The sequence below is a fragment of the Hyperolius riggenbachi genome, chromosome 6, assembly GCF_040937935.1.
Source record: "Hyperolius riggenbachi isolate aHypRig1 chromosome 6, aHypRig1.pri, whole genome shotgun sequence".
Taxonomy (NCBI): Eukaryota; Metazoa; Chordata; class Amphibia; order Anura; family Hyperoliidae; genus Hyperolius; species Hyperolius riggenbachi.
The window spans coordinates 314,836,069-314,855,533 of record NC_090651.1 but is presented as its reverse complement, the minus strand read 5'-3'; the positions used below and the strand labels follow the sequence as shown (position 1 = coordinate 314,855,533).

The 19,465-nt window shown below is 44.1% G+C and overlaps 1 protein-coding gene across 1 annotated transcript in view; it reads right to left on the bottom strand.

The window, feature by feature from the left end:
* FAM83E (family with sequence similarity 83 member E) overlaps positions 1–18,152 on the bottom strand; it is a 106,023-nt gene extending 87,871 nt beyond the window's left edge. The window contains exon 1 of the mRNA XM_068242990.1: positions 17,796–18,152. The gene's annotated coding sequence lies outside the window, so the exon portion shown is untranslated. The remainder of the gene's footprint in view (positions 1–17,795) is intronic.
* Between the last annotated feature and the right edge of the window lie 1,313 nt (positions 18,153–19,465).

The window sequence follows — 19,465 nt, the reverse complement described above, 5'->3', positions numbered from 1 at the left end:
CACAGAAAAACTGAGAACTCATGTTAATCAATGGGCTAGTACACACTTAATATTTTGTTCGCGCGCAGAAAATAAACTAACATTCTGCATCATGACTCTGCACATTTTGTCAGTTTTTTGTATCAATTACATCAGCTGCTGTGAAAAAACGCACACGTTTTCCTGCATAGAGACACACTTGGTGTGCAGAAAAAGTATGCAGGAAAACGCGCGCGGAAAACTGAAAGACAAGTGTGTTCCCTGCCTCAGTTGCACTGCCAAGTACTGGAATGCTCAGGAAGTAGCTGTATTTATGCTGAATGAATCAAAGTTATTACAGTTGATCACAAGTGGACACCAATTAGTTTGCTGTGCAAAGCAGAAGGTGACTAGGTACACCTTATTGAGTTAACAAGTAATATAATATCTATCTCAGTGAGTGTATCTTTTATTTTATTTTTTATTTTTTGTGAACTGTTGCTATTATATTATACACGTTGGTGTGTCATCACTTTAGGCTGCAAAGCAACAAAAAGTGAATCCGATAATTATTTTCTATACCAATTACATTGTCGAAAATGGGAAAATGTCAACTGAAGACTATGTAAATTACAACAGATTCTAAAATACTGTGATATTACTGTGCAATCACTGTGATAACACCATATATTATCACTGACCGAGTAGAGTCAGACAGGTTAATGTTCTTTATTGCCACTCCTGTCCAAATATCATCACAGCCTACTATTGATTTATGTCTTCCCTACAGCCAGCAAAGCAGCTCAAAATGTGGCAGTGGGCCACGAGTTCACTTTAAGTGCCAATTTACGATGTATGAAAAAATGATAGGCATTTATATTATTATCTTCATACAGAATGACTAAGAGAAATGTCTTCTGATATCTTTTCTTAGTCTCCCAGAATATGTGCTTTATATTTTCAGTTTAAAATGTTAAAGTGGCCATATACCAGGGGATTTTGCAGACCGATTGACCTTCTAATTCGATAAGTTCATTGACTCAGGGGAAATCGTTGCAACAACCTGTCCACCCAATTGAGATTTTGATTGGTTCAGTTCCGAAATCGGCAAAAAGGATCACTGGCACATGTTGGAAAATCTTGGTCGCAAGTGCTTGATCGGTGCGCGGCAATAATAATTTTTGATATCGTGATGACTGACCTTCTTAACCACCAGGGTGGATACGCAGCACTATTTTTTGAAAAAAAAAAATTCTATTATGTAGCTAGCCTAGCGCTAGCTACATGATTTCTCCCTCCCTGCAGCGTCCGCCCAGCCCCTCCGATCGCTGCCGGCGCGTCTTCCCATAAGGAAATCCCGTTCTGAACAGGATTTCCTTTAGGGCTTCCCCCATCGCCATGGCGACGACCGTGATGATGTCATCGGGAGTCCCGATCCACCCCTCAGTGCTGCCTGGCACTAATTGGCCAGGCTGCGCATGGGGTCTCGGGGGGGGGGGGGGGGGGGCGCATTGGTGGTGGGCGGCAACCATCAGGTTAGACACGCAGCTAGCAAAGTGCTAGCTGTATGTAATAAAAAAAATGATGAAAATCGGCCCACCAGGGCCTGAGCGGCACCCTCCGGCGGTAATGGACGAGCTGAGCTCGTCATTACCGCCAAGGAGGTTAACGGACCCCCAGCATTGGTCCCCCCGTGTGTGGTACAGCCACACAACGCAGACTAGGTGTCAGACAGGTGAGATTTTATGGATTCAACGGAGCACAGGCACAGCGGGACATTTTCATACTAAAGGGGTTTGCCAGGCAGGCGGCAGAGGCAGCAATGCTAGGCCAATTTCTGATACATTTCATGTTGAAATCAGAAACCGGTCTGCAGTGTATGGGCAGGCAACAGACCCCTCTGATCATATTGGATCAAAGAAATCTGTCTCATGGTCGGTATGCCCATAGCCTCAATTGATGTATGGGCACAGAGCTGCCATATGTCGGGGGGTGTTTACAGGTACTACTCCAGTACCGGATAAAAAGAGTGCATCCCAGAACTTTACCATTCACGGAGCCCAAAAAGGGCCTTGAAGTGTGACTTGTATTAGGCTAACATTGTTTTTATGAATTCTGATGGCAGCCATGTCTTCAGTTTCTCATTGTTATTTCTCTAGTGTATCAAATCTTGATTTATCACTGTAGGGTAACACATTTCAGATAATTTCTGTATAATACTAAATCTTGGCAAACCTCTGTAGAGTTCCAAACAAATACAATTATTTGTTGAGTATCATATGTCGCTGAATCTCTGTAAAATGCCCCATAGCAGAGAACTCTTCCAAGAGTAAACCCCTGGGAGACAGTCCCTTTACACCTTATGTATTTTTGTGGGTCCTCATCCTAAGGAATTCAAAATAAACCTGCACAACACAGCTTGTTTAAACCGGTAAAATGGCTGATCTAGGATATCATGTTGCTTCATTTGTTTCATGAAGTGTAAAAATGTAAAATGAGAACTCCTTGTATTATGGCCAAGTACAGTACATTCCTAGTGTGCAAATTAAAGAGGAACCGTAGTGAAAATAACATAGCACAGGTCTGCAACTAAAAAGCTGTTTGATTATTTTCATCAAATTTCCATGTGTTTTGGTGTGCTGAAAACAAATAAAATATTGAAAAACCCCTAGATGCCATGATTTCCCACAAAAAGCAACATTGTCTTCAAATTCATCAGTTTTTTAAATTGTTGGATCCTCAAAAAGAAGGGTGGATTGCATTTAAAGAAGTCATACAGAAATATTTAGGCATTAACAAAGATCCTCACTACAAAAAGAAAGCATTTTAAGCTTTAGGTTGCCCAATGAGTTTGAAAGTGCATTTTCTCCAGTCCCACCTTGACTACTTTCATAGCGCCTAACTGTCCCTCATTTGGAGGCACAGTCCCTCTTTGGGAACCCAGCCCTTCTGTCCCTCTTTCTTTTTCATTTGTCCCCCTTTCAGGACTCATGTACAGATCTATGTAGATATCAGGGGTCGAGTCGTACGTGAACGTGGGTGGACGACGTCCACCTGCTTTTTTCAGAGGGTGGACGTAGTCCACCCTAGCATGTGTGGAGGGAGAGAGCGCAGTGAAGAGGAAGCGATGGGGACAGCAGCGGGGAAGGGGGGACCTCTACCCCCCTTCCCTCACCTTGGGGCTCCCTGAGTCCCCCTTCCTCACTCTCTCCTCTAGAACTAAAATTTGCGGGCGGCTGGCAGCGAGCAGGACTTACGTCTTCCTCGATCCAAGCACTGGGGAAGTAGTGATGTCCGGTTCATGAGTGATTGGTTCATTTGAGTTAGTTCTTTCCTGTGAGTTGAGTGATCGGACTCATCACGCTGAACCGAATCAGTTCAGTAGATGAGACAGGAACTGCAGCTGCACACAGTGTGAATGGTGGCAGCTGCCCTGCGCGTAGTCCATCATAACGCGTTTCGGCGTTCCACGCCTGATTACGTGTCCTTTTGGTGAAATGCTGTCAGATTACATCAATTTTTGGGGGATACACTACGGCAGAGCTCATACTTCCCCGGCAGACCTTTTACACCACTTCTCATGTATATTTGGCCTCACCCATGACCACGCCCATGTTATGCTTGACCATGCCCATTTTTGGGCGCGCCACGCAATGGCAGCGCAGGGGTTTTTCGAGTTAGTCCACTGACCTCTTTTCCCAGGGCTAGACCCCTGGTAAATATACAGTATATATTTTATCTACTGAAATATGTGTTTAGTTGACTCTAATCTAATAAGACTTTCATTGACTCTCCCATCCTTTATATTAATATATTTCTTATTTTCAAATGTTAATGTGAAGGACAATGAACCAGGATAGAAAGGACCAGTGTGGTTTGAATTATAAAAAAACAACAACATATTTTTCTTATGAAATCTTTATGGTATGTGTGACTGAGGTGTGGTTAGGAGTGTGGCAGGGACGTTGCTTAAGTGTCCCTCTTTCTTATCTCAATAATTTGGGAGGTATGTACTAATTTGGGAGCTGTGAGTGAGAAACAAGGGGAACAGTTCCACCAAGACATTAAAGAGATGGAAAGGAGATACCAGGGTAAATGGAGCACAATGATGGCAACAACATAGTTACATAAATTGTCAGGAAACGTGATGTCCTATGACAAAATGGAGGTTGTTTTTGGATTCAGCGCACCAAAAACCATAAAGATTACAAGGAATGACCAAAACTTTTTTTGCAGACATGTGTAATGAATAAAATTGCTTATTTTTTTTTTACCATATTTACTTATAAATTATTTAATCAGTGTTTGCCCATGGTGACATCTTTACTTCTGCCAGGTGCTCTGTACGGAATGTTTGTTTCTGAGGATTCTATGCACACAGGGAGGTAGAGGGTATTGTCCACAATGCAACGAGGTTCACAGACAGAGAACTGTCAGGACCATGGTCATGACATCACACTCTGGAAGGGTGTTATTATCATTATTATTAATAATTATTGGATTTATATAGTGCAAACATATTAAGCAGCTCTGTACAACAAATTAGGTTACAGACATTGATAATAGGGGCTACATACAACAAAATACAGGTAATAAGCAATAAGACACATAATCCTAGATCATGAAGTGCAGTAGTAGTCCAAGTAATACAAGTTGATGTTAATCTATGAGCAAAATGTATGATCAGGTACAATAAACAAGGAGGGAGGGCCCTAAAGGGAGATGGTGGTGATGCGGTAGGAGGGGGACTGCATCGAGATTCCATAATAGTCTGATTGATGAACACTATACAGAGGAAATTAGCTTTGGTGTGTTGCAGAATTGTGTTGAATTGCTGGTGAATTCTGTTTAATTTGATTGTTCCACCCTTAAAAATGCGACCCTTTAATAAGGAAAACCCGCAGACATGTCTCCTATTGCTGACTACAGGCCTTTCTTATATAGTCAGCCAGAGCAATGTCTAATCACCAGGAAGGCCTCCTCCTCAGCTGAGAGTGGATTAGGTTCTCACTTTAATATTAGCCATACAGATCCCCTGATGCTCTATTCGAGAAAAGGCAAAGATTTCTCTTGAGAATGGGGGTATCAGCTACTGAGTGGGATCCTTGGTTAAAGTCCCTTTTTGTATGTATGTATGCAGGAAACTGATTACATGAAACTAATATAATTGTTTTATTGGCCCATTAAATGGGAGGGAATTGAAAAGTGAAATCATATAGCTTTATTGAGAACATAAATTGGCTGAGGTATAGAAAAGCTGAAAGATAAGCAGCTATGTATTGCTGCTAGCAGAGTGCATAGAGACGCCAACTTCATGTTTAATCATTAACATTTGGCAGCGCAGGGTGGATAGCAGTTATACGTCTGGGAGATTAGCATTGGTAATTATGGGCTTTTGTCACATACTGTCAGCGGTGCTATAATAACTGACAGTATAAATGTCTCTTAATGCTGCACAGACAATGATTAGAATAATTAATGTACGCATGCATTAATATGCACACTAATTAAAAGATAAAGTGCTGGGGAATGTTTTCCAGGGAAGTCCTGCAAATTATTCAAACTTTAAGTTTCTTCTTCAGGCATTATAAAGAACTGGGTACGGTTCTGACTCAGTTCTGTATAATGCTTGAAGAAGAAACTTAAAGTTACGAAAGCTTGTAATAAACCATGTAAAGCTAGTCTTTAAAGGTATTACTGGAATCAACCCTTGTTGGTTTGATGTCTACAGTCCCTAAATATACACTATTGTGGGTAACATCTTTAGTACCCCCTAGTACAGTGATGGCTAACCTTGGCACTCCAGCTGGGGTGAAACTACAAGTCCCATGAGGCATTGCAATACTCTGACAGCTCTAAGCATAACTCGGGGAGGAAGAGACATGATGGGATTTGTAGTTATGTCAAAGCTGGTGTGTCAAGGTTAGCCGTCACTGCCCTAGTATGTAGATAGATAGATAGATAGATAGATAGATAGATATTTGTTTATTTCATAATGGTGCAAACATGCAAAAACCAGGGCTGTGGAGTTGGTACAAAAATCATCTTTCTCCGACTCTTCAGTTTATGAAACCACTGACTCTGACTCTGGGTACCCAAAATTGCTCCGACTCCTCGACTCCTTGACTCCGACTCTTTAGTCTAATACTTACCAAGCCTGTGGAGTTAGTATAAAAATCACCTGACTCTGTTTATGAAACCACCGACTCTGACTCCTCGACTCTGACACCATAGCCCTGGATGAAACTCAATTTTCATCTATGGTCTAGAGAAGCTTCTCTACTTTGCACAGCAATTACTTTGTCCCCTTAAGGACCAGAGACTGCTTGTACCTCAAAACGGCACCTCCCGACGAATCACCACACATACCCGCCGCTACCGCCACTCTCGCTGCTCTCTCCCTGCTGCAGGCCCCTCTCTCTGCCATCTCTATGACGGCAAAGCTCTGTGTGCTGGTCAGGAGCCATTTTCATTGGCTCCTGACCCTGTCAATCAATGTGAGCCAATGTGATTGGCTCACAGGGATCACACGGTCAGGAGCCAATAAAAGCGGCTCTTGACCGGCTCACAGAGCTCTGCCATCATATAGACGGCAGGGCAAGTGAACTGCGGCAGGGGGAGAGCAGAAAGATCGGCGGTAGCGCACAGCAGACTGGTTGAAATCTACGTCCTGTCAAAGATGCTCAGCCACCTTCAGGACGTAGATTGCAACTAACGCGGTCCAGAAGCAGTTAATTACAAGACAATGTGATGTTTTTTCCTGCAAACGCCAATCTTGCCAAGTGTAAAGGCTGCCATACACTGATCGATTGCCACCAGATCGACCAACAGATAGATCCCTCTCTGATCAGATCACAGAGGGATCTATTGGCTGCCCATACACTGCACAGATTTTGAATCGATTTCTGCATGAAACCGATTCACAACCTGTGGAACCACCGCCCCCTGCCAGCAGCAATACATCATCTGTCTGCTGGCGCAGGTCCCTGCAGTCTCTCACTTCTTTCAGCGTCCTCCTCTATCTTCTCTTCACTTCCTGTTGGGACAGAAAGTGAAGATGGAGAAGAAGCGAGAGACTGCGGGGACCCACCCCAGTGGACAGGTGATGTATTGCTGCGTCGGTTGTCGCCATATCGAACGCTTATAGCAACGCGCTCCCGACCCGCTGGCGATCGAGCTAAATTTTTCGCTTGGACAAATCAATTGAATAGATCGATTTCTTGTGGAAATCAGTCAATCGGTCAACATTTGCATTACCGATTTCACAGCAGATTCGATCACAGTGATTGAATCTGCTGTATTTCGATAGGAAATCGGTTTAGTGTACGGGTACCTTAAATATGCCTTCAAATGTGCTTCAGTGCCCCCTACTGGGAAGAAGTAGCAGTAACTGCATCTTAGGAAGTCATTTCATAGGGAGTAGCTAGAATGTCAATTGATCACCTGAGTGTGTCACTCAGCAACTAGCACTAGATACTTGGACTCCAGTTGTATTTTTCCCAAATGAAGTAGTTCTCTTAACCCCATGTAAATCCATACATTCACAACAATGGGTCTGTTCCCTCTTTAATTGCTTTGTTTATATTTACTTTATCTGCGTGCCTAAAAGTTTCTTTGCAATAAAATCACACTAAGATACTGTATATATAGGTATATAGGTGTACACAGCACAACAGTACAAAGATGAAATATCAAGACAGTTATCTATAGCTGTAAAATGATGTGAACTTGGTCCAGCATGCTTTGCATAGATATGAGCATTGCTCTTTAAATTGCTTTACAGGATAAATTGATGTATTTATAGCCGAAATATTCTAGATACTTAAAAGAAGTTTCCCTTTCCAGAGAAGCATTGATCTTCAGTGATATGGGTTAGACGCCCTTATTTTTGCAGGATAGAAACAACATTTTTTGTTAATGTTTTTATTATTTTATATTTACATAGTTTTGACATGGTTTCCACATCACATTACAGAGTGCTCTGATCAAGTCATGTCATTAACAAAAAACATGTGACCATTAGAGATGTAGCGAAACCGCCTGGAACCGCCGGCGAACGGTTCCAGGCGAACATTGGGGGTTCGCGTTTGCCTGCGCCAGGCGAACTTTTCCGGAAGTTCGATTCGCCCCATAATGCACTATGAGGGTCAACTTTGACCCTCTGCATCACTGTCAGCAGGCACATTGTAGCCATTCAGGCTACAGTAAGCCCTGGAGCCCCACCCCCCCTTATATAAGGCAGGGTCCGGCGGCCATTACACTCACTCGTCTGCCTGCTAGTGAGAGGAAAGGGACAGCTGCTGCAGACTTGTTCTTCTAGGGACAGATTAGTTAGGTTCTTGGCTGCTTAGTTTGCTCCTGGCTGATTGTTATTGCTTTTATAGCACCCTACCTCTTGTCAGAGCTCATCCTGTACTTTTTTTTTTTTTTACTGTGTGTCAAACTGACACTTTTGTTGCATGCACAGCCTTGCTAATTGATAGTGTGTGTGTGCCACTGCCAGCAGCCCAGCACATTCAGTGACTGACTGCCTGTGTGTGTGACAGGGAGTTGCACATTGTACTGCCCAGTACTGCATATACCCAGTACCTGTTGTGTTTACTTAACCCACCTCATCACTGCATATACCTAGCTTTGTGTTGAGTGAACCCAGCTCACTGTATATACCTACTACCTGTTGTGTTTACTTAACCCACCTCATCACTGCACATAACTACCTGTAGTGTTGAGTGAACCCAGCTCACTGCATCCTACTACTACCTGTTGTGTTTACTTAACCCACCTCATCACTGCACATAACTACCTGTAGTGTTGAGTGAACCCAGCTCACTGCATATACCTACTATCTGTTGTGTTGAGTGAACCCAGCTCACTGCATATACCTACTACCTGTTGTGTTGAGTGAACCCAGCTCACTGCATATACCTACTACCTGTAGTGTTGAGTGAACCCAGCTCACTGCAGTGCATATACCTACTATCTGTTGTGTTTACTTAACCCACCTCATCACTGCACATAACTACCTGTTGTGTTGAGTGAACCCAGCTCACTGCATATACCTACTACCTCTTGTGTTTACTTAACCCACCCCATCACTGCACATAACTACCTGTAGTGTTGAGTGAACCCAGCTCACTTCATATACCTACTACCTGTTGTGTTGAATGAACCCAGCTCACTGCATATACCTACTACCTGTTGTGTTGAGTGAACCCAGCTCACTGCATATACCTACTACCTGTAGTGTTGAGTGAACCCAGCTCACTGCATATACCTACTACCTGTTGTGTTTACTTAACCCACCTTATCACTGCACATAACTACCTGTAGTGTTGAGTGAACCCAGCTCACTGCATATACCTACTACCTGTTGTGTTTACTTAACCCACCTCATCACTGCACATAACTACCTGTTGTGTTGAGTGAACCCAGCTCACTGCATATACCTACTACCTGTTGTGTTGAGTGAACCCAGCTCACTGCATATACCTACTACCTGTTGTGTTTACTTAACCCACCCCATCACTGCACATAACTACCTGTAGTGTTGAGTGAACCCAGCTCACTTCATATACCTACTACCTGTTGTGTTGAGTGAACCCAGCTCACTGCATATACCTACTACCTGTTGTGTTGAGTGAACCCAGCTCACTGCATATACCTACTACCTGTAGTGTTGAGTGAACCCAGCTCACTGCATATACCTACTACCTGTTGTGTTTACTTAACCCACCTCATCACTGCACATAACTACCTGTAGTGTTGAGTGAACCCAGCTCACTGCATATACCTACTACCTGTTGTGTTTACTTAACCCACCTCATCACTGCACATAACTACCTGTTGTGTTGAGTGAACCCAGCTCACTGTATATACCTACTACCTGTTGTGTTGAGTGAACCCAGCTCACTGCATATACCTACTACCTGTTGTGTTTACTTAACCCACCTCATCACTGCATATACCTAGCTTTGTGTTGAGTGAATCCAGCTCACTGCATCCTACTACTACCTGTTGTGTTTACTTAACCCACCTCATCACTGCACATAACTACCTGTAGTGTTGAGTGAACCCAGCTCACTGCATATACCTACTACCTGTTGTGTTGAGTGAACCCAGCTCACTGCATATACCTACTACCTGTTGTGTTTACTTAACCCACCTCATCACTGCATATACCTAGCTTTGTGTTGAGTGAACTCAGCTCACTGCATCCTACTACTACCTGTTGTGTTTACTTAACCCACCTCATCACTGCACATAACTACCTGTTGTGTTGAGTGAACCCAGCTCACTGCATATACCTACTACCTCTTGTGTTTACTTAACCCACCCCATCACTGCACATAACTACCTGTAGTGTTGAGTGAACCCAGCTCACTTCATATACCTACTACCTGTTGTGTTGAATGAACCCAGCTCACTGCATATACCTACTACCTGTTGTGTTGAGTGAACCCAGCTCACTGCATATACCTACTACCTGTAGTGTTGAGTGAACCCAGCTCACTGCATATACCTACTACCTGTTGTGTTTACTTAACCCACCTTATCACTGCACATAACTACCTGTAGTGTTGAGTGAACCCAGCTCACTGCATATACCTACTACCTGTTGTGTTTACTTAACCCACCTCATCACTGCACATAACTACCTGTTGTGTTGAGTGAACCCAGCTCACTGCATATACCTACTACCTGTTGTGTTGAGTGAACCCAGCTCACTGCATATACCTACTACCTGTTGTGTTTACTTAACCCACCCCATCACTGCACATAACTACCTGTAGTGTTGAGTGAACCCAGCTCACTTCATATACCTACTACCTGTTGTGTTGAGTGAACCCAGCTCACTGCATATACCTACTACCTGTTGTGTTGAGTGAACCCAGCTCACTGCATATACCTACTACCTGTAGTGTTGAGTGAACCCAGCTCACTGCATATACCTACTACCTGTTGTGTTTACTTAACCCACCTCATCACTGCACATAACTACCTGTAGTGTTGAGTGAACCCAGCTCACTGCATATACCTACTACCTGTTGTGTTTACTTAACCCACCTCATCACTGCACATAACTACCTGTTGTGTTGAGTGAACCCAGCTCACTGTATATACCTACTACCTGTTGTGTTGAGTGAACCCAGCTCACTGCATATACCTACTACCTGTTGTGTTTACTTAACCCACCTCATCACTGCATATACCTAGCTTTGTGTTGAGTGAATCCAGCTCACTGCATCCTACTACTACCTGTTGTGTTTACTTAACCCACCTCATCACTGCACATAACTACCTGTAGTGTTGAGTGAACCCAGCTCACTGCATATACCTACTACCTGTTGTGTTGAGTGAACCCAGCTCACTGCATATACCTACTACCTGTTGTGTTTACTTAACCCACCTCATCACTGCATATACCTAGCTTTGTGTTGAGTGAACTCAGCTCACTGCATCCTACTACTACCTGTTGTGTTTACTTAACCCACCTCATCACTGCACATAACTACCTGTTGTGTTGAGTGAACCCAGCTCACTGCATATACCTACTACCTGTTGTGTTGAGTGAACCCAGCTCACTGCATATACCTAGCATCCCCCCGAGATGGACAAAATGGACAAACCAGGTAGAGGAAGAGGTAGAGGCAGACCCAGAGGAAGGCCACCAGGCACCGGCAGGTCTGTGCGAGGTGGTGTTGCTGTGATTTCATGCGGACCTGCCCCAAAATACAGTGCTCAGAAGAAGGCACGTGCCATCACTTCCCAAAATCGTGAGGAGGTGATTGAGTATTTAACACAGAACACCTCATCTCCCGCAGCCACCAGCGCTACAACAAGCACCACATCCGCTGCATTTGACACTTCGCATGAGTTATTTGGTGGTGGTGGTGGTGAAATCACCGATTCACAGCCACTACTGCAACAAGAAGAAGAAGGCGCAGGTACACCACCGCCTACGTCTGAGTTAGGTGGCGATAGTATGGACGTAACGTGTGTGGATGTGGATGATGGGCCACCTGAAGTTGGTGCAGTTGAGGAGGTTTCTGAGGAAAGCGCAGCTGGCCAGAAGGATTATGATGACGATTATACGGATACCACATATGTTCCCGGTAGAGGAGATGACCAGGGGGACAGTTCAGAGGAGGAGTCAGAGAGGACTAGGAGGAGACGACTCCATGATAGAAGCAGAAGGAGCTCGTCCTCAGAAACAGCTGGGGGCAGTGTCCGGCGCCATGTATCGCCCGCTATGGCCAGACAGCCAACATGCCCTTCAACCTCAGCTGCTGATGCCACCGTAGCGCCATCAGCCCAAGGGGGCTCAGCTGTTTGGAAATTTTTTAACGTGTGTGTCTCAGATCGGAGCAAAGCCATCTGTTGTCTCTTCCAGCAAAAATTGAGCCGTGGAAAGGCCAACTGTCACGTAGGGACAAGTGCTTTACGAAGGCACCTGGAGAGAAGGCACAAACAGCTATGGCAAGAACACCTGAGGAAAAGCAGCACCCCTCAAAAGACAAGCCGCGGAGAACAACCGCGGCAGCCGTCACAGGGGGCTTCTGCTGCTCCACGTTCCCATGGTATTGTTCGTGGCTGGGGGGAGGAAGAATGGATACACTTTTAAACAATTTAAAAATACAACCATCTTAACTTTCAAACAATTTAAAAATACAACCATCTAAACTTTCAAACAATTTAAAAATACAACCATCTAAACTTTCAAACAATTTAAAAATACAACCATCTAAACTTTCAAACAATTTAAAAATACAACCATCTATCATTTTCAAACAATATAAAAAAGGGCAAAAAAACCTTGCCCTCCGTAAAACATTCTTGGCAAATGCTTTTGACTTGGTTTGTCTTCCGCTGGCTTAAAGAGACTCTGTAACATTAAAAAGATCCCCTGGGGGGTACTCACCTCGGGTGGGGGAAGCCTCCGGATCCTAATGAGGCTTCCCACGCCGTCCTCTGTCCCACGGGGGTCTCTCCGCAGCCCTCCGAACAGCCGGCGACTGTGCCGACTGTCATTTCAATATTTACCTTTGCTGGCTCCAGCGGGGGCGCTGTGGCGGCTTTCCATTCCGAACTACACGGAAATACCCGATCTCATTCGGGTCCGCTCTACTGCGCAGGCGCAGGAAACTTGCGCCTGCGCAGTAGAGCGGACCCGACGGCGATCGGGTATTTCCGTGTAGTTCGGAGCCGACAGCCGTCAGAGCGCCTGCGCAGGAGCCAGGAAGGTAAATAATGACGTCACCGCTGCCCGGACTCCACGGAGGGCTGCAGCGAGACCCCTGACGGATGGAGGACGGCGTGGGAAGCCTAATTAGGATCCGGAGGCTTCCCCCACCCGAGGTGAGTACCCCCCAGGGGATCTTTTTATGTTACAGTTCCTCTTTAAGGGTCCATCTGACCACAGATGCCTGGTCTGCAAAGCACGGTCAGGGCAGCTACAGCATGGGTCTCAGCAGGCTCCCACTTCGGGCCGGAATCCAACCTTCATTCCCCTTGGTGACAATGGCAGACTTGCCCTCCATAACGGATTCCCGTTAAAGGATTTAAAGTTAATTCATTTCAAATACACAGCAGGGCCTCGAAAGTCCGCCTCCTGTATTGTTATTTTTGGTCACTACCTCGGGGCGGGCGTGCATGCCTGCCTGCTGCCCTCCTTGGATGTGTAGTGGTAGCCGTTTCTCAGGCTCCACACCGGATTCCATCCCTTATTCCCCGGCCATTACCCGGGGTCACAAATGGCAGACTTGCCCGCCTCCATATGATTCTCGTGAAAGGAATGTGGTGTCATCTTTGCCCACCATAACTGGTTCTCGTTAAAGGATTTAAAGTACATTCATTTCAAATACACAGCAGGGCCTCGAAAGTCCTCCTCCTGTATTGTTATTTTTGGTCACTACCTCGGGGCGGGCGGGCGTGCATGCCTGCCCGCTGCCCTCCTTGGATGTGTAGTGGTAGCCGTTGCTCAGGCTCCACACCGGATTCAAACCCCTCATTCCCCGGCCATTACCCGGGGTCACAATGGCAGACTTGCCCGCCTCCACAGGATTCTCATTGTAGCGGTACTGAACAAGTACACAGCAAGTAGAAAATGTAATTTAAAAACAAAACGTAAGCTTTTTAACAATGACATGGAAAGTTGAGAAGGAAGTCACACATTACCTGACATCACTGAGTGAGGAAGAGCAATCTCGCCATGTTGCGCAGTAGTCCAGCATGGCCGTCACTACACAAACAGCTGTTTGCCGTGCGTTACACAGTAAATTTGGTGTGTCAGTGTGAAGCAGTACTCTAATTACACTCCCTGATTGATGTATACCCATGCAAGATGTTTGAAAGCACGTTAGGCCTGCAATTTAGCATTCAATGTGATTTCTGCCCTTAAAACGCTGCTTTGCGTCACATCCAGATTTTTCCCCGGGACTTTTGGCATGTATCCCACTCCGCCATGCCCTCTTCCAGGTGTTAGACCCCTTGAAACATCTTTTCCATCACTTTTGTGGCCAGCATAATTTTTTCTATTTTTCAAAGTTCGCCTCCCCATTGAAGTCTATTGCGGTTCGCGAACTTTTCCGCGAACCGAACCTTCCGCGGAAGTTCGCGAACCCGGTTCGCAAACCGAAAATCGGAGGTTCGCGACATCTCTGGTGACCATACAGACAGGGGTGTAGCAATAGGGGTGGTAGAGGTTGTGACCGCATCGGGGCCCTTGGGCCAGAGGGGACCCAGAAGGGCCCTCCCTCAACTACAGTATTAGCTCTCTATTGGTCCTGTGCTCATAATAATCACTTCTATAGATACTTTGAATAGTGGTAATCATTAACAAATTGTTCCCCATCTCCTTCTTGCACCTCTGACACTGTAGTTGCCATTGGCAGGTTTTGATGTACCATATCAATTGTTATGTATAGAGTGCTTGGGGGCCCCAATGTAAAACTTGCATGGGGCCCACAATTCCTTAGCTATGCCACTGCATACAAATGACGTTAATTAATGATGTACCTACCAGATTCCTAGAATAAAGATACGTAATGAACATATGTATTATATCTTGGCTTACCTCACTCCAATTAGGAGTATCAGATCTAGAGAGATGTCATAACAACACCACTTGTGTCATAAGATCTAATTAAAATGTTTATTGATGCCTTTTTGATTAAAAAATATGGAGGTTGTTTATGTTAAATAAGTCAAGTGAAGTCGTTCATATAGGCACCTGCTCAGATAACCGGATAGTTTAAAATGTCACAATTTAGAAAATGTACAAAACTAATGTACAAACTAAAAATAAGTATGATTATAGTGCGTCACCATAAAATCCCTTAAAAGACTCCATCTTAGAAACATTTATTATTAAAAGGCCTGACAGGCAAAAGCTGAAAGAAAGACTGCCTTCCACTGTGATTGTAGAATCCAAGAGAGGTCATTTATATTATTCTTGGTGATTTATTGACAATCATTTATATAAATGCTAAGAACTTGGCATTTCAAAGCTTCCGCAATTTAAAGTTTTTAGATAAATTTTTATGACATTTTTTATATACCTATCAGTAGGCATTACTATTTAAATGCATTTGAAAGCTTAGGGGCAACTCCCCTGCTTTGTTTGATTAAGATATATACAGTTATTTATACTTGAATAGAACTCTATATACCATTCCTAAGGATAAAGCTATATTTGTGTGCACCATGCATCTCATGACAACAATTATCGATGGAAGATAAAACCTACAGGAGAAGAGTTGCTATAGTGATATGGACTTGTTTTGCTAAAGGAACTTTGACAATGTATATCAGATGATGGACAACAGCTGGAGAGATGTATATTCCTGTATATATGCTTTATGTATTGTTTATATCAGTATAATTTTATAAAATTCAACTGATGAATGCATTTTTTCTTGACATCCTCTCTTTGAATGGGTGAAGCAACAACTTAAAGGAAGTAGTTTAAGTTTGCAGTAGCAATGCCAAAAATGACAGCTCAGAAGCTCTTTATAAATTTCCAATATTTTCCGGCAGTACAGAAAACTAACTAACGCCATCTGTAAACACTGGGCGACAGCTGGAAATCAGAAGACGATCGAACTGGCAACATTTTTCTGCCCAGCTGCTTCTCATACCAATATGCAACTTCCTGCTTCTACTATACAACAATTGCTTCTCCTGCAATTACACATACAATAGTTATGTGAATAGAAGACCTCTCCTCTAAACACTTCAGGTGAAGGACAAAAATAGATTGTTGGGACCTAAAAAATCCAACCATTATTATTGCTTTAGCTTCTACGAAGATATCTCAAATTGTAATGCTATTCCTATGTCCTGGCGTCCCTTAGACAATATTATTATTACATTTACAGGTACTTATAATAGTCTTATAATGTCTGCATAAGCAGTAATTACACAACAAAACATAATTAGGTGAGCAAAGTGGCCGTCATCTTGAAATCTAAGCTCACCTAAATCTGGTATGTCTGAATTATTCTCTTGCGTTTTATCTGTTAGCCACTCAAATAGCAACATTGTTATGCAGAGACCTCATATGTTGTCCCAGCTGTCCTTCCACCATGATCATTGCAGTCATTACAGGGAGTCTTAGACCTAGTCTAAGGCCAAAACTGACTTATTTTCTGCTGAGCAATCTGACCAAATAATGAGTTGGTGAAACAAATCGAGGTGAATTATTTTGAAGAAAAACCTGGTAAACAATTATTTGAATGGTTGTTCAGCAATAAAATAATATGTGCCAGTGTGTATCAATTGGCTACAACAGTATGTCTCACTTTATGCTGTGCAAACAATCAATCTATGTAATGTGACAGGAACAAGAAACCAAGGGAACTTGCCCAAGGGAACTTGGAAAAGATCAGGTGGAAGACACATGTATAAGTTGTTTGACATTCCCATTCAATTGTGATTGGCCACGGATCTCAGGGAGGGTTTTGGCAAAATGGGACTCTGAGCAAAAATGAACATTACATTTTAGCAATGTACTGACAGTAAAACTCCAGGGACTTCTGCAACACCTAACATGGGGGCCCTAAGAAGCTTCTGCAACACCTAACATGGGGTCCCTAAGAAGCTTCTGCAACACCCAATACCTGAAATAGGGGCACTAAGAAGCTTCTGCAACACCCAACACCTAACATGGGGGGGCCTAAGAAGCTTCTGGAACACCCAACACCTAACATGGGGGCCCTACAAAGCTTCTGCTACAACCAGAAGTTAACATGCGGGCCCTAGGAAGCTTCTGCAACACCCAACATGGGGGCCTTAAGAAGCTTCTGCAACAACCAACATGGGGGCCCAAAGAAGCTTAAGTAACACCCAACACCTAACATGGGGGCCTTAAGAAGCGTCTCCAACAACCAACACCTATCATAAGGGGCCCTAAGAAGCTTCTGCAACACCCAACACCTAACATGGGGGCCCTAAGAAGCTTCTGATTCTTCAAAGAAGCTTCAGGCCGTGGACAATTGCCCAGTTTACAGCACCAGTCCTGGTGGATCTACCTGTATTTATCTGAGGGCCTCCGATGTATTGATTGTAAGGTAAAGCAAATGGCAGGCTTTGTGAAGGCCTGCTCTGTGGGCAGACTTGGGAACTGACATACAGTCAGCTCAGAGAGTCCTACAGTAATATACGGTAGATCATTAAAATCCACCTGCATACATCCAAAACCAAGACCGAGCTTAGATGAACTGAAGCTGAAGTTTCCGCCTATCTATACGCCGTGACAATTCAGAAGAAAAAAAACACTGAGAATAAAAAACACACCGTTTATAAACGTGCTCACTCTGCACTCAGATGAAAAGCTATACCTGTATAGGATCCTCTTCATTATTTCTTTACCACTTCAGAGGCGCTTTCATGTTCACTTCCTGACTGGAAGTCTGTAAGGCTTTTTTCCTTTCATGCTGATCTTTTGCCATCTCCATCATAGCACAATACAAGCCAGCCTGTCTGCTGGGATCTTCAGAGAAGTTTTCAGCAATAAAATCTCCTCTTCTAGGAGTGTCCTTCTCAGAAAGCGAGATCCTGAGCTGACTCCAAGTTCATGAAATGTTTTGGATCGCCCCTCTAATGATGTGTGTGGGAGAGTCCATGAGAAAGGTAGCAGCGCTGCTCACAGTAACTGGCTTTCCCTTTGTCGCTCTCCACCTGCTCTCTCACTGCCTTTGTTCTTCCTGTCATAATGCCAGAGACACAACACTCACTAGCAGGTCATGCAGTGTACCTGTAGCAACCAGGAAGCGTTCTCACCTTAAACAGATCAGTTGACTTATTTGCAAGATAAAGCTACGAGATTGAGCAGGAACGAGGCAGGAGGGACCTGAACTTGCAGAGGGACTAAACGGGATCCCATGTTTTTCACATTCTTCTACATTTTATTTTTGGAGAGGATTTGCTTACATCTTGGTGTTGTTTTTCTTTGCTGCAGAATTTACAAGACCCATAAACTCGAAGCATGAGTGAGCTGAAATAAAACATGCTATTAATAGCATTTACAGATAGGCATATCCATGTACCGTATATGATAAAGCTTGGAGCTCATCATTCATGACTAAGGCTACATTAACAGCGGCGCGTTGTGGCATAACGGCCGCTTTTGTAACGCATCTTACCGCACTGCAAGGCAACCCCTATGAGACGTTCACAGTGTGCTGGGTGCGTTGCGATGTAACGGCGTGCAAAATCGTAATGCACTGCATGTGTTACCACAAAACGCATGTGTTTACAGCTACAGTGAAGCATAGGTTTCATTGACTATATGATTCACTGTATTTGACGCAACAGGCAGATAACTTGCGGCGCCGCTTTCCCATTCCATTGCATTGCATTCCTGTTTTTTACATGTAAGGCAACACCCTCTGTGAACCTAGCTTTAAAGTGAACCCGAGGTGAGAGGGCTATGGATGCTGCCATATTTATTTCCTTTTAAACAATACCAGTTGCCTGGCAGCCCTACAGACAGGGCCGGTTCTCTCATGAGGCAAGGTGAAACATTTGCATCAGGTGCAGGGATTTCAGGGGTAGTGTTTTTGTACTGTGTCTACCTTCCTGAGGAGGAATGGAGTGGCTGAGGGAGAGCAGTTTGTCACAGACTCACAGCTAGCCAGTATGCTATTGTGTTGAGCTGCAGTATGTCATGTGAGAACATTCAATGAAGCAGAGTAAATTGTCGGGTGCTGTGCGATCATTCCTAATCGGGGGTGGGGTGGGGGCTTATCCTTACAAGTTTGCCTCAGGCAGCAAAAAGTCTAAAACCGGCCCTGCCTGCAAATCTATTTGGCTGCAGTGGTGTCTGAATCACACCAGAAACAAGCATGCAGCTAATCTTGTCAGATCTGACAATAACGTCAGAAACACCTGATGTGCTGCATTCTTGTTTGGGATCTCTGGCTAAAAGTATGCTGCACAAGAGAAAGGGATGTGTGCTCTGACCAGTCAACTCCTGACTCAATTACTGGCTGCCTCAAGTCAAATGACT